This window comes from Lytechinus variegatus, chromosome 7 (genome assembly GCF_018143015.1).
Source record: "Lytechinus variegatus isolate NC3 chromosome 7, Lvar_3.0, whole genome shotgun sequence".
NCBI lineage: Eukaryota > Metazoa > Echinodermata > Echinoidea > Temnopleuroida > Toxopneustidae > Lytechinus > Lytechinus variegatus.
The window spans coordinates 22,498,174-22,514,687 of record NC_054746.1 but is presented as its reverse complement, the minus strand read 5'-3'; the positions used below and the strand labels follow the sequence as shown (position 1 = coordinate 22,514,687).

Below are 16,514 nucleotides of genomic sequence, written 5' to 3'. Positions count from 1 at the left end.
CTTTGTCATAGCTGTCAAGCCCAGAAACCATAAAATCTCGAGAAACTTGTTTCAATTATTTCATTTTCAACTAAATATAAATTGAGTTAATACAGTGCTAACAAGTCAGTGCCCTAAAGAAAATACCAAGGTCATTCCAACTCAATATAGACATGTTATCAGAAAATTACACGCAGAATAATCATGTGTAGAGGATTATAATTTATAATTTGTGAAAATGGTGAATCCCACTCGAAAGCAACTTGAGATAATATTAAGACATGAAAAAAATAAAATCATCTGTGTTAGTGTCTTCTTGACCGGACTCATATTATCCGAGATATGAATAAAAATGTAAATAAAGAACATAAAAGAAAAAATAAGCGTTACAGTACTGCTCTACTATAAAAAAAAAATCTTAAGATATTTTCACAGCCCCGTATTTTCCTCTATTCCTTTTCATTGGCATGATTGGAAGGCGTTTTGTCTGATACTATTTCAGCTCATATGATATAGCACTTATGTATTTTAGATTCCAAAACTTCTTCCCATTACCTCAAATCGAGATTGCAGCTATGTTCTCTGGTTCATCCCAGCTTATTCATGGACGTTTGCAAAAATAAAAACAATCCGGGAGTGGGTGGGACTGCAAGACCTAAATTTTCGAAGAAACGTAAGAGCGAGGGGGTTTGTGATGGGGGAGCTTAAAAATTTTCTAGAATAGAATTGAAGGATTTCGTGCACACTTTTGGTGAATTTTGCCCTCTCGATCGGCGGCCCCCGGTTGCGTACGGTCATGTTTGTCATCTTATAAAGTCTTTAAAAGGCCTATATTACATTGGTTTGAAACAATTTCGTTTGCAATATGAGGCTCGTCATTTGCTGGAACTGCGACCCTGATCATGAAGAAACACCAGTCTGGGTCAGAAGGGAGGAAACAGAAGGAGCAAAAAGAACTCCAAGACTGTTTAATTCTCAAGAAATTTATTTTTGAATGCTCTTAGAAACGCAACTTTTATACTCCATTTTTACACAAAGTCCTTACCGTGGGGGGGGTTCCAACGCCTCTCCCGCTCGATCGCTTCGGTATCTCACACTGTCAAAAATATTGTGCCCCCTTCGGGATTTTGCCCCCCAAAAACTGAAAGTGTTTTGTAAGATATACTTTTAGGCTTTAGACCGATATAAAAGTTTCAAAATCTAAAGTTCTGAAGCTCGCTTTTTGGTCAATCATGGCGCTAATAAGTAATTTCTAAAGGGGCATCCTTGCGAGCGCGAATCGTGAGCTCAAATTTTTTGACATGTAATAAGACGTGAAATTTAAACATTCCGAAAAGTTTTTGTTATCATGAAGAAGCTGAAATTTTAAATTTTACTGACCTGATAAGGACTGCATTTAGCGACTGATAAATATGATACATATTTCACCACTGCGAGCGCGAGCTGAAAATCTGTTATATTTCAACCTGTAAACTGGACATTCTAAGCACTTTTTGTAACCAAGAACAGAATGAGAATCTTACTGAACAACAATAATTGATGTGAGCCACTTTTTGTGTGATTTTCTAACTTAAAATGTATACTTGTGTGTTATACTTCAGAAAGGTTATTTCATTTTGAAAAGGGGCACATTTCATTTAGAAAAAAGGGCACTTTCCATTAAAAACTGTGTTTTTCTACACCTTCAAGACCTTAACTTAAAATTTTGTCCCGAAAGAATTCTCCGCTCATGCAACTTATGTGCAAAGAATAAATTGTACCTCTTTAGCTCCATCTCTCTAGAATGCTCTTCCTCTAAAGATCCGATGAGCAGAATCGCTTGAAGCATTGAAAACATACCTAAAAATATACTATTAGTTTCATCTTATTTTTGTATAAATTTTGTAAGGTAATTTGATACGTTTATACACCCTCACATACGCAAGCATTTATCCCCCCTGTGCATCAGAGTAAGTAATTATTTATGCTGTGTTTCTAAGGAGACAGCTGGCGAGGTTGTGTGTGTGTGTGTGTGGGGGGGGGGTACATCCCCTAGATTTCCGGATGGGGAATGCTGTGCGCAATTTCCTTCCCCTCCCCGATTTCAAGGTAGAATTTGAAGAAAAAAAATTGTATCGACATTCTGTATGTAGGATAAACTTGTAGTTTATAGTTTTCATTGTCATTACAATGAATAGACACTTTCTATTCCTTGTAATGACAATGAAAACTACAAACTACAAGTTTATCCTATATACAGAATATCAATACAAATTTTCTTTCTTTTTTTATCTTCAAATTCTACCTTGAAACCGGAAAGGGGATGGTAATTGCGCACATCATTCCCCATCTGGAAATCTAGGGAATGTACCCCCCCCCCAACACACACAACCTCGCTAGCTGTCTCCCCACCCTGTGTTTGAATTAAAAACAAATAGCTCGTGTTTCGTTTCGCTTTACTTGTTTTGTAAGACAAGCATGTTTAATTGCTAATATATTTTAAATAGTGCATAGAATGTCCAGTTTTCAGGTCTAAATATCAAAAGATTTCAGCTCTTGATTTGCACTCGCATTATTTGTGTAGTGAGGTATGTATACAGTTCATTATGGAGGGAGTGAATGTCAGCAGAATTATCCCGGGGGGGGGGGGCACTTCCATTCACGAGTGGATACCATGCGCGACCATGGGGTCTCGAAAAGCACCCTAAACACGTATTTTCCATGTTCTGAAAATACACCCATTAACAAGTATTGGCGTGTAAAACCGTACCCTCAACAAATATTGGAAACAAAACGATACTCTTGCATGGCATGTATACCCCGAAGCCATATTTGTTATGCCACGGGTCCTCCGGTCGTCGGTTTTACCTTTACACATCATTTGGTTTGGTATACGACCCCACCTTCCACACCTCGCTCAAATCGGACTCTAAACAGTAGTGTTGGGGCAAAAATCCTTTATAGAACATTTTAATTTTGTTTATCATCCCCACAAATTTGACCCTAAGCGCGTAACTTTCCTAGCGAAATGTAATGCGAATTATCTATGTTTTCAGATTCATACAGGTTTATTTTCAACATAATGTTCATAACATTCGGTTCCTTTCCCGTTTCTGTTTGTTTTCTGTCTTAGACAAAATACTTGATTGTGTTACGCATCTTTCAGGTTATTTCTACATATCTACGGTTTTAATAATATGCCGAGTAATATTCCTCTTTAAATTGTACATAGTCTGCTTAGTATAGTATTACATGTTATGATGCTGTGGCGTACCGTGGGTCACTGCATTGGGGGGCACCAGCAAAATTTTTGCTGGTGCAAAAGTGAGCGCGCGAAGCGCGCTTAGTTGCTAAGTATACTGACCTAATAGAGACATCTTAAGGACAGTGCCATTAACGGATATGTATGTCACTGCATCAAATAATGCAAGTGCGAAGCGCGAGCTGAAAACTTTTGATATTCATACCTAAAAAGGGACACTATAAAGCAAATTTTTTGTAATCATGATACGTAAACTGTCTCGCTAAACAACGATGCGAGCACGAAGCGCGAGCTGAAATTTTTGTATATATTGACCTCAAACAGGGACATTTTAAGGAGTATTTTAGGAATCCATTAAAGTACAGATATCTCACCAAGGTCATCTAAAGTGAGTGCCAAGCGCTTGCTGACTTTGTTGGAATTACATCTAAACACATGAAGCACATGAAGTCATACTAATCATGATTTTCATACGCATCTCATCAATCAAATATTGCGAGCGCGAAACACGAGCTAAAAATTGGAAATTCAGACCAAACGAGGGGAATTCTAAGGCTTGCTTGTACTTTTCACTAAGACCATACATATTTCACTAACCAAATGATGCGAACACGAAGCGCAAGCTGAAATCTTTTTATATTCAGATCAGGAAAGGGGGCATTTTAAGGACTGATTTTAGGAATTCATGAAGAGCAGACGTATATCAACGACCCACTAATGCGAACGTAAGCACGGAAATGAATAGTTTTCTAAATTTATTAAGACCTTAAAATTGGGCAATCACTTTATAGTCATGAAAAAGAAGCATATGTAATAATTTGAAGTGCGAGGAAATATATTTGGTGTATATTGACTTAAAAAGCGGAGGTTTTAGGATTATAAAATTATCTCGTTAAACAGACAATGCGAGCATCAGGAACAATGAAGACATAGGACCTGAGAAAATTATGTTTCATAAAGTTATGAAAAAAAAGTTTCTTATGTATAATATAACACAACATAACTATAAAGAACAATAATTTCTTCTTTCCCACTACGTTTCTTTACCTTTCTCCCTCTTTCTCTCCTTTTCCCCGTTTTTTTTTTTTTTTTTTTGGTCAGCCGATGGGGGGGGGGGGCGTGCCCCCATGCTCCCCGTAGTTATACCACTGTTGTGTGATGTACTGGACTTCTACATAGTGTACACATGTGGTGTTTTGATATACAAAGTTCGAAATCAGAAAGGCGATTTGGTTTTTCAGTTTGCAAAAGCATCAGAATGTCATTATTAATTTTTTTATAAAAAGAATCAATTCATGATCCCAGGTAGTGCCTACCTAGAAGGAAAAAGCAGTTCCACTGGACCAGTTAGACCAATATAATTTTAATTGGTAACTCTGGAAATTGAAACATCGGGTTACTGGTCTAACTGGTCATACTGGTCCAGTTAAAATCTAAACTGGTCTTGTAGTACTGGAAATTTATACTGGTCTTGTTTCTGGTGGTTGTTACTGGTCTCACTGGTCTTCATATACTGGTCTCACTGGTCCTCAAATTGGTCGAACTGGTCCTCGTACTGGTCTTACTGGATCAATATAATACATGCATTTGGTTTGTTATATACCATGGCTAGTGAAATGTGATGGAAAAATGGTTAGTAAATTAATCTTTCTGCTGTATTTTGACTGTGATGTATGAAATTACACATTTTCATTGTGAATTAGTTCACACACTTATTTTGAAGGATTTCAAACAACAATGAGTGCTATTGCAAGGATATTCCATTATAAATCCTGATTTTTCTTTAAAAAACAGGAAATATGCAAATGAGGTAAACCACGTGTTCAGCATCATCAGAATTACTGGTATTACTGGTCTTGACCAGTTTAATTTCAAACATTGAATTACTTTAGACCAGTTGACTATATATCAGAGGAATACACCTTGCTTTGAACTTATACTCATAATTAGAGGAAATAATTATTTTAATGATGATAATATCAATACTTGATAATTATGATAATATTAATAATAATATTACAATATCAATAACAATAATAACAGTAATAAGAATGATTACAACAATGATCATAATAATCATAATAATAATAATTGTGATAATCATAAGAGCAATGATGATAACAATGATAAATGATATCGATAATAACTTTCTCTGAATTGCAAGATTCATTTTTCATAATTTGTTAAATGATCTGACTTAAACGTCATTATTTATTGGACCAGTAACCAGAATGCAATTATTTGAACTGGTCTCCAGTTCATTTTTACTGGTCCAGTCAAAAATCAACTGGTCCAGTAAACATATACTGGAAACCAGTAAAAATCTACTGGAAACCATTTATTGGACCAGTAACACCAGTTTAATGAAAAACAATTTAACTGGTATTACTAATTGCTTCAACTGGAAGGCAATTGTTGGAACTGGTCTCCAGTTGATTTTTACTGATCCAGTTAAAAATCAACTGGCCCAGTAAAAATATACTGGAGACCAGTAAAATTATACTGGAAACCAGTAAAAAAAGTACTGGTCTTACTGGTTTTTCCTTCTGGGTATCAACTCTAACAAGCCCACCCCCGCCCAATCCACTAAAACACGTCATAATATCTCATTAACGCCCCAAGTATCTCATACGAAAGAAGAATCGCTTTTTCCCACATAATACAGTGTCGGTTTTTCTTTCTTTTAGATATTTTTTTAGATTTCTACTTATGAATGCGAGGGCTGTCTGCCCGTTCCATCGATTGACTTTAATTGATGTGAATGAAAAAAAATCCATTTCCATTTTGGCTAACAAAATGAGCAAGTGATCACCCTTTAATCAAATGTATTGTTGCGGTTATTAAAAAACGGTTTGTAGCTGTTGGCCTACTTTACTTTATTAGAAACAAACAGATCTAACGGGGTCTAGATTCTAACTTGACGACCACCGGACAGACTCGAGAAAAGGAGCGTACGAGTTAATGTACAAATACAAAACACTAATTTAAACTATGAGCTTATTTTGCTGATTTCCCGTGGCTGATTCGCAGATGAAAAGTTAGAAATACTTTTGGTCAGCATCATTTCATGTTTGTTGCAATTTGTTTTCAGGAGTTTCAAAATCATGAAGGTAACAGCGATGATAAGACAATGACCATGGTCATTTACACTGGGCATTTACACGCTAAAGAGGGTTTATAGAGCAGCCAGATGGTTGTCGAAACTTGATACAAACCCGACTCCGAAGCAGACTACGAAACTTGTGAATGACGAGTCAGCAACACGGTACAGAGGTTGTGGTTGTAAAGGAGAACTCCGGGAGAAAGTGACACGCACAGGCATATCGCAAAGGCTCTAGCTGAGCTCAGAAGGTCGCCTGCGTGCATACCGGCCTACATAGCGACGAAATGTGAGCTTATAATTATGTAGGCAAAAAATTCTGCAGTGCACAGTTCAGTAGTTGCCAACAGAAACTTCACACACCATCTTTTCATTGAGCAACTCCATCTTTACCTCCTTAGCCGGGAGAGAACATTGCCCAAAACTCACCGAACTGTTCGTGTTGAAAAGTTACGCTGGATTTACACCATACAGGAATTCACAACACAGCAGCAACCAATAAAATTGCAACAGAGTGGTAAGTTCTACAATCACACATAGACATTGATGCAGCCTACATCCTCATTCTTTCACTTTCTACATTATCTGCTGATTATTAACTTTTAATAAACATTGCTATACATTTTTACGTGCAATACGAGTTAGACCTCTACTTGAACTTGTGGTATGGATTCTGGATGCGTCTGCTGATCGGGTATAATTATCGTGATAGATCAGATCATATATACACGGAAGTATTATAAAATCAACATCTGAATTATTGAATATTACCATACTAAACCATATTTATGTATATTGGAAGAATTGCATTCCCTGTTTAACGCTCTAGTGTTCACCGTAGGGCGTCAACATTGACAAAGCTATTCTGTGAAAGCGGGTGTGGTGTGAAAGCCTGTTTGATATTTTGTTCATGTAACATATAAAAGCTAAGATAACAAGAAATTGTTCCTTTTTTTGTATTTTTCATTAATTACATCAACGTAATTCCATCTAATATTTACCAAATTTTAATAATTCAAAATAAAGTGCATAAAATGCAAATGAAGAAAGGGTCGAAGGGTGGTAACTGAAAAATGTGTGGTAGATAAGAAAACTCGACAAAAATATAAGCTGAACTTTTCTAACATCTACATCTTTTATCAGCCCCTCTGGCCTCTCCGTAGAAAATGAACTCATGGAGTGAACATGAAAGTCACCTCTCTCTGTATTCTCTGCCGTTTGCGAACTTATAAACGCCAAATGGGCACAGTTCAAAATTTTCATTATGATTTTTATCTTTACTGCTGGATTTGGCATTATGGTTTATAAACTATTCTTGGTTGCTTCTACAATTATTCCCATCACCAATGGATATCATATGCCACTGGAGTCTGGAGCTTGTGAACAAGGGTAAGTTGGCACAGGGGATTGTGAGAGAGAATACAGATCTATAACCTTGCTCCTGTATGACTAATGACTTACGTAAGCTACACTTCCCCCTCTCTTGAAGTTTCTTTAATTCCCTTGAGAGCGACCTCGTTGGAAATTGACAAAATGATTTCAGTAAGCAGGGAAATATGCCTGATTGGCCAATCGGATATTTGCCAAGGCGAAATCAGCACGCGGCGGTCAGAACCCCCCTAAGAAAATGGAGAAGATAGTAATAGTTTGTTTCCTCTCTCAAAGCTCTCCCTCAGACTGTTTATTCATCACGAAAAAACTGTTGAATGACTAGCCCAACTTACGGGACTTGAGTGACGTTCATGATATCAGAGAGATCATATTGTCATCAAACTAGGGGTATCAACAAAGCCAATAAATATGTACTTTATTTATGAATATGTCGTTCGCCTCGCCTATAAACGGTTTCCATACAGTGTCCAAACCACGAACCCTTCGTTTTGGTAGGTTTTATAGAAACAAATAATTTGAGCAAGGAGTTATGCTATCTCTTTGGTAGTACTGCTGCCCGGGGTCCCTATCGCTTCCTGGTATTTGTGACTGATTTTTTTTTTGTTTATTTCCGATTGGTCTAATGCCGATATTCGTCCAATTCCTAAATTCGTCTACTCTCATTCGGTCTCTTATCAGTTCGTCCACTATCCATGTGGTCTAATTGCCATTTTTTCCACTCACCATTTCGTCTAATAACTAGTCAGTTGGTCCAATAGCCATTTAGTCCATATACCATCTGGTCTAATTAAAAAAGTTTTAATTGGGCGAAATGAATGAAAAGAAAATTGATATTAGACCAACTGGTTATAAGACGAAATGGTCATAAACGAACTGGTGATTAGACGAAGCGATTATTAGACCAAATGGTTATTGGACCAAATGGCTGTTAGACGAAATGTTGATGGATGGAATGGCATTCGACCAAATGAAGTTAGACCATTTGATGAGTTGACGAGTTGGCAATAGACGAATCGACATGGTCTACCATTTGTTTAAACCGTCTGAAAACCTTGAACGTGATATTTCATACATAAACTAAATAGTGAATTAACAACCGAAATTTTGTAAATTTTTATCCTGGGAATACTTGACCTTGGTGGGGCAAACTGATAGACAATTATTGATAAATGAAATAATCAAAACGTCCCTACGTCCTCACCAGTTCTCATCAGGACATATTTTCTTTTATCTTTTTTTACACACCTGATAAAGACGCCGGACGTCGAAAATTTGAGTAGCTTTTAATAAATATAATTTTGATTGGTTTTGAATACGCAAACTATAAGATGTTTGAAATACTAGTGCATACATGCACACACACACATTTTGTTTAAATTGTGCATTAAAATTTACTGATTTTAATGCGAAGGCTAAGTGCGAACTGAAAAAAATTGATATACTGTGTATACTGACCTGAAAATGAGACATTGTCATGTGCGAAGTTATATTTTTTTTCTGACAAATTTATTTTGCGGGCCCATGGTTGTAAAATCTTGTTTATAATTATTTTTTTCTGCACAAATATTGATATTTTAGGACTGCATGCTCTCAGTCATAGTACCAGTTTTCCATGGGGTCGCGCTAATCGACATGAATGAAACGTAATTTTACAAAGTTAGAGAGGATGATATTCATCATCCTGCATGCTGCCAAACGAACTAGTTATGGATCGTCGGTTATTTGAGAAGTGAGATTATGTGGCTGAAGCAAGTTCACAAAGATGTCGGTAAGCATTAGTGAGAAATAACTTTTATCTTTCCTGGAGTGACAAATGAAATCCATGCATGGCGAGATTCATTCCAGATATCTGGGAGCATGCGAGAATCAAACACTTGACGCCAGTTTAAAGGGGAAGTTAAACCTGACAAAATGTTTTTGTAAGAATAGCAGAAAAAGTAATAATAAATATTGCTGAAGGTTTGAGGGAAATCCGTCAAAGAATAAAAAGGTTATTAGAATTATACTTGTTTGATGTGTGACGTCTTAATGCGAGCAACTTTCCTATCTATGGAAAAAAATGAGTATATGATATGAAATGTCATTTTCTCAGAAATTTGAAAATGTTTTTTACTCATTTTATTGTACCTTTAGTATATCAATAGATAAATCATTTCACATCCGTTTCTAAAAAAGAAAACTAAAATAAGTCATTACGAACCATTAAAATAGAAATCTATGCATTTTATATATTACATAACATATGGGGCAGCTGCTCGTTTACACACTTAAAATGTTGGGCAACATATACTGTCCACTGTGTTGGGTAATGTATGTTGGTAATTATTATTTAGGGCCTATATATTCTGGCCAATTATTATCCAGTCGAGCAAATTTATTTCCCAATTTAGTTTAATACCCAATTTGGACAATATGTTGCCCAGGGTTGGTTTAAAGTTGGGCATTTTTGCCCAACTGTATTAAAGAGTATGTGACCTTTTGACGTCATAAATCCAAAACTTGAAATTCGAATAATTTAGCTTTCTTAGTCTTTGCTGGATTTTCCTCAAACCTTCACCAATATTTTTTTTATCATTATTTTTTTGCTATTTTCACAACACATTTTTCTTTAGGGTGAACTTCCCTTTAAGTTCAACATCTTTGGAACACATTTTACGATTGGTTTCGACGTCCTGCAGGTCAAGATCCACATAGGCCTATAATATACGTCGCTATATTATAATTAAAGCCTTATGAATCAGACTTCAAATTAGAAGTATACAGGTGTATCGCGTGTTGCATTTCATGCAATTTCAGTTTGTCTGGGTTTAATTTCGAACATGTTTATCACAAGTCTCGAAGATTACCAGGGTATTTTATACCTCTGTTGACCTCAGTCGTATGATGCTGAATTTTTGCTTGTAGTATATACAGTTGTTACCGTAGCTAATTCAGATACTGATCATGCAAATGGGATAGGATAAACATGTGAGGTACATGAATTCCGTTTTAACAGTTGTTCATACATTTCACGGATTATATCAATAACATTATTTAGGCCTAAATGTGCTTGATAGCTCCCCATTGTATAGGCCTCACTGTATTATTACAGTTTTTTGTAGGTCTACTTTTTACGACGAAAAAGACACGCATAATACAGGATGTGCAAATTAATGTCTGACCAAAATGGACATGTCAAAGACTTCGTCAGTTGTCACGTCCAATTAAAGAATGATAATGATTCATGACAGAAATAATTCAGATAAATGAATTAATTGCCTGCATTGTCTATTCAGGAGTACAATCGCATGTGCAAATTCACATCAGTGACTGACATAATACAGGACTCTAGTGTAATTCTCCCCGAGTTGTGCATCCAAAATTACTGCATGTAATTTTAGAAACTGAATTCTCTCTCAGATTATGACTTGACCTTCCCACCCTTGGATGTATTGTAACGCTTAGAGCTGAAATAAACCGGATTCATGACGTTGTGGCTTGGAGACTAAAGTGTCATATTGAATAAATAAACCCAAAGCCATTATCGTGAATTTCCCTATTGAAAGTGGAGAGTATCTTGAGACAAATAAACCATTCCTGACGGGAAGGAATAGGTAAGAAATGAAGAAGGTTAGTGTCGTCCATTGCCCTGTTCCCCTCTTCTAGTCTCGATCTCTCCAAAAGATGTCTCCCTTTATATATTTTGGAGCATGGGTCTGGCTAGAGTTGTAAAATATCAAATTCTTTGTTCCAAATCTTGTCAGGGTTGACTCCTTTGCTGTCAAAGAATGGATTTTTGAGGCCAATTTGATTTCTTTCAACTGTTATCATTATTTTTGTTTTGCATAGCTTTTCTGTCACATCATGGCCGAAAGAACCGAACATAAAATGGTTAATCAGGTCAATGGCATTTCCATTTTACTCTTTCGAACGTTATTTTATTTTTTGTAGGTCTGGTCTATGGCTGAATACTGAAAGTTGATATTTTCCAAAATAGAAAAGATTTGCCAGCACAGCAGTTCAGGATGCATTCTGCTATTCTGCCTTAGTTTCTGCCTGGGTATCAATTTTGTACTCCATTTTCGTTCTGGTTTCCACTCGAGGGGTTGTATAAAAATTCCTTGAGATGATTCATCTATTTGTAGATCCTCTCCACGTTTGTCCCATTTTTTTTATCGAGGAATGAAGTTAGAAGGCCGTTTGTTCAAAGAGGATCACCTTGATTCGCCATGGAACACCATATTTCACCTGTTTACCAGGCGATGGTCATCTTGCTGGACGGGCCACATTGACCCTTTGACCTGAAGCCCGGTCAAATTGACATTAGGGGCATGTCGTAACCTAGCAACCATTGTTGAGCTTCGGTGTCACACATAAACTGGATAGAGCTGGAGCTTGCTGCACACAAGACCATAAAGCTCCAGGAGAAGTACTCACCAACACGTAGGCCTACATGACGTAAATAAAAACGGATATTGTGTATGGTACATTGCAACATGCATAATCATATACTAAGACGCAAAACAGTGACTGTGTGGAACGTTGTGCGCGCTTGACCATGTGTATATGATCAGGGGAGTGGAAGGTCTTGGCGAATGTTTTTTTTAATCCTGTTTTTACATTTACCTTAGTAATGCACCTCTCAGTCAATCAGAATCAAGGAAAGTTGTCAGATCTGACAACTTGTGATGAAACGCTCTACTGGAGTACTTTTAACTGTTTCCGGTTGCCTCGAAAAAGCGTGTCGTTGCTCTATCCAGTTTTATCCTTTTTGTCTCGCCCACCAGAGGTGAGGCGAGACTTAGGGATCCAAATGTCGTCCGTCCGTCGTCCCGGGCCGTCGTCCGTCCGTCACAAACCTGTAATGACACATAACTCCACAACCATAAGTCGCTTTTCAACCAAACTTGCATGGTGGATGGACTTGGGGGACCTGCATGTTATGCTGCAGTCTGAGGTCACATGGTAAGGTCAAAGGTCATTTTCAGAACAACGTTAAATTTTACATGCAAGACTCTCTTATGACAACTAACTCCACTGTAAGTCGCTTTTCAACCAAACTTGGATGGTAGATGGACTTTGGGGACCTGCATGTTATGCTGCAGTCTTAGGTCATATGGTTATGTCAAAGGTCATTTTCAGGTCAACGTTAAAGTTTACATGCAAGACTCTCTTATGACACCTAACTCCGCAACCGTATGTCGCTTTTCAACCAAACTTGGATGGTAGATGGACTTGGGGGACCTGCATATTATGCTGCAGTCTGAGGTCATATGGTAGGGTCAAAGGTCATTTTCAGGTCAACGATAAAGTTTACATGCAAGACTCTCTTATGACACTTAACTCCGCAACCGTATGTTGCTTTTCAACCAAACTTGGATGGAAGATGGACTTGGGGGACGTGCATGCTTTGCTGCAGTCGGAGGTCACATGGTAAGGTCAAAGGTCATAGTGCTTGTGAACAAGTATAATTCTAATAACTTTTTTATTCTTTGACGGATTTCTCCCAAACCTTCAGCAATATTTGTTATTCTTTTTTCTGCTATTTATACAAAAACATTTTGTGAGGTATAACTTCCCCCTGGCGTCAAGTGTTTGATTTCTCGCATGCTCCCAGAGTATATCTGGAATGAATCTCGCCATGCATGGATTTCATTTGTCACTCCAAGAAAGATCAAAGTTATTTCTCACTAATGCTTACCGACATCTTTGCGAACTTGCTTCGGCCAAATAATCTCACTTCTCAAATAACTGACGATCCATGACTAGTACGTTTGGCAGCATGCAGGATGATGAATACCATCCCCTCTAACTTTCTAAAATTTTTGCTTGCACGCATAACAACTTTTTAATACATTTTACCCGATCTGCCATATCTTGCTCCTTCAAAATTGACTGAATACTAAATACACCATTGCCATTGAAAGGCATGAGTCCTTTGACCCCTTTCCTATTTGTCCTGTCAAGCACATAATTATAAACTTGGTGAAGGATTCAATAACCCCTTGAAAATAGGATTCATGTCTTTTATAGGTACCGTAACATAATTTGTTGCACATAATAAAAGGATTTGAATAATTACAATTCTCCCAATCAATAATGCAAATCTTCTAACTTTGGTTGACAAAAGTCTTTTCTTACTTCTGAAGGAAAATTTAAAGGTAAAAAAAGTTTATTTGAAATACAAAATAATTCAGGTGAATATATAAATTTGTAAATGAATTTGGCAGCACAATTCGAAAATTATGGAAAAGATAATGAAAAGATTAAAATGAAGTCTGTTGATATTATTAGCCAAACGTCTAATCATCAAATTTCTCATTTCTGCCATTTTGGCGCAAGCCTCTTTTTGAAACCCCGACATAAGCGTCCTGTGTTCGCTCAAGCATGATCTGAACAAAATTCATTTTTTTAATGCATTTCAAAGATAAGATCTGAGAGCATACATTAAAATATAGATATAATAATTTGAAACAAACTTTTTATATACTTTTCAAAACTGTCCCGTTTTTTTATATGCACTGTATAGGCCAATACCTCAGTACACCTCACCTGTAATCTTAACCTTTTTCTTTTACAAAAATCATTTTTTCAATTTCGAATCTCATTATAAGCTTGTTAGGTATTTGTCACTGATCCCTTAAAGTGGTAAGACACTAAAAAAGTATTCCTACGTTCGGAGACCTTCATAATTACATGTTCAAATAATAATGAGAGGATCAAGGATATTCTCCATTTTATGGTATTGTCGAAGTCACACTGACAGGGATTGATCTGGTAGCATACCAGCCTAAATTTCATTTCGAACAATTTTTGATCACTCCCTTGACTTCTTTCCATAGATATTTGACTTGCATTCCTTCCTTTTGGCGGGTAGGCTAAATACTCGTATAAGAAACGGACATACACTCGATCTCCTTATTATTTTTATGTCATGGTCGTGATAAAGGAATGACCACTAACTCCTAATGATGTGAACGATGAGCGCCACATGGAAGTGTTGTTCGAAACAAGATAAAAACATCTACAGATAGGCCTAAATACACTTCCTCTAGTGGTCAATTAATTGTGTGCAATGTATAATTTCGGCCAAGAACATTAGGCCAAAATAGGCTTATATAGGCTTTTTTTATTCAGGATAGGTCCGGAATACATGTATGTCTAGAATATTGGAGACATATTGTTCTGCTGTTCTCTGTTTTGTCACATCTTGTCTGTCTTCGTAGGCAATTCTAAAATAATTATTTAGAGGGGTCCACACAATACAAGTACTGATTCTAAGTGGATCCCTCGATTTTATTTTATTTGAGAATGGTTATGATAATGATACTGTGTTTTGTTTTACTTTTACTTATAGATAAATATCATAAACTGTACGTGCCTGAATTTATTTTGTCTTTATAAGTTCATTGTAACTATTTTGACCACATTACTTTGTTCCGTTGAAAATGAAATAGAATAAATTGAACTGAAAAAAATAGCACACTAAAGGTTTTCATATATCCATATATCACATATTTTCCTAAATCCAAGATGGCGTTCAAAATGGCCGCCATTAACAGAAAAAAGCCATAACTCAGTCATTGTTCACCCTAGACATCCAATTTCGGTGCATATTTTGGTGGTTTAAATGGGTAAAAAGAACTATTGAAACAAGTTAGAGTATGATATGAATGGGTTACTTAAAAATCCAAGATGACGTCCAAAATGGCTGCCAAAGCCTAAAAATCCACAATTCATCTTTTGTAGTACTTATTTTGGTGTCTTTAATTTTGTATCTATTCAATAATTTTAAGGGTCAGATAGTACATTAGAACAAGTTACAAGGGCAGCCAGTGGTCAGGTATGTCCGAAAATCCAAGATGGCTTCAATAAATGGAGAATAATTGATTGCTGTTGATGAAAAATTTACTTCATTAAAAATCCACCTGAGAGACATGATGGCGGTGTTTGAAATATACTTTAAAAGGTCAAATAATACACAAGGGCAAGTAAAAAGGACAGTCAGTGGTTCAGTATGTCCAAAAATCGAAGATCGAAAATGGTTTCTAAAAAATGGAGTCTAATGGCAGCTGTTACATGCAAAATAATGGACAAAGTTCATTTAATATATATCCAGGAGACATAATTTTGGTGTCTAAACCATGGTTGAAAGGGTCAATTAGAACATTGGGACAAGTTACCAGGAAAAGTCAGTGGTCAAGTTTGTCCAAAAATCCAAGATTGTTTCAAAAAATTAAGTCTAAACTGGCTGTTTTTACTTACAAATGGACACATCTGCCTTTCAGTTATGATTTCGGTGCCTAAACCATGGTTTAAAGGGTCAAGTAGTACATTCGGACAAGTTACAACAACAGTCAGTGGTCAAGCATCTCCCAAATTCTAAGATGGATTCCAAAAATTGAGTCTAATTTGACAGCTGAGACTGAAAAAATGACTAATTTCATCAAAAATTCACCCGAGAGATGATTGTGGTGTCTGAACCATTGTTTAAAAGGTCAAATAATACATTGGAACAAGTTAAAACGACTGTCAGTGGTCCAGTATGTCCAAACATTGAAGAAGGCTTCTAAAATGTAGTCTGGCATGTCTTTTTTTACTTAAAAGTAGACATAGCTTCCAGGCAGATATGATTTCGATTTTTAACCATGATATTTTAAAGAGCAAAATATTATGTTGGGACAAGCCACAAGGACATTCAGTGGTCCAGTATGTAAAAAAAATCCAAGATGGCTTCCCAAAATGGATAAACTGGACCGCGACTGCCCTCTTGTTCCAATGTATTATTTGACACTTGAAACCATAGTTTAGACAGCACAATCT

General features: G+C 36.6%; 1 protein-coding gene across 1 annotated transcript in view; it reads left to right on the top strand.

Annotated features, from left to right (window-relative positions):
- The first annotated feature begins 6,474 nt into the window (after positions 1–6,474).
- LOC121418771 (heparan sulfate glucosamine 3-O-sulfotransferase 1-like) overlaps positions 6,475–16,514 on the top strand; it is a 29,929-nt gene continuing 19,889 nt past the window's right edge. The window contains exon 1 of the mRNA XM_041612871.1: positions 6,475–6,837. The gene's annotated coding sequence lies outside the window, so the exon portion shown is untranslated. The remainder of the gene's footprint in view (positions 6,838–16,514) is intronic.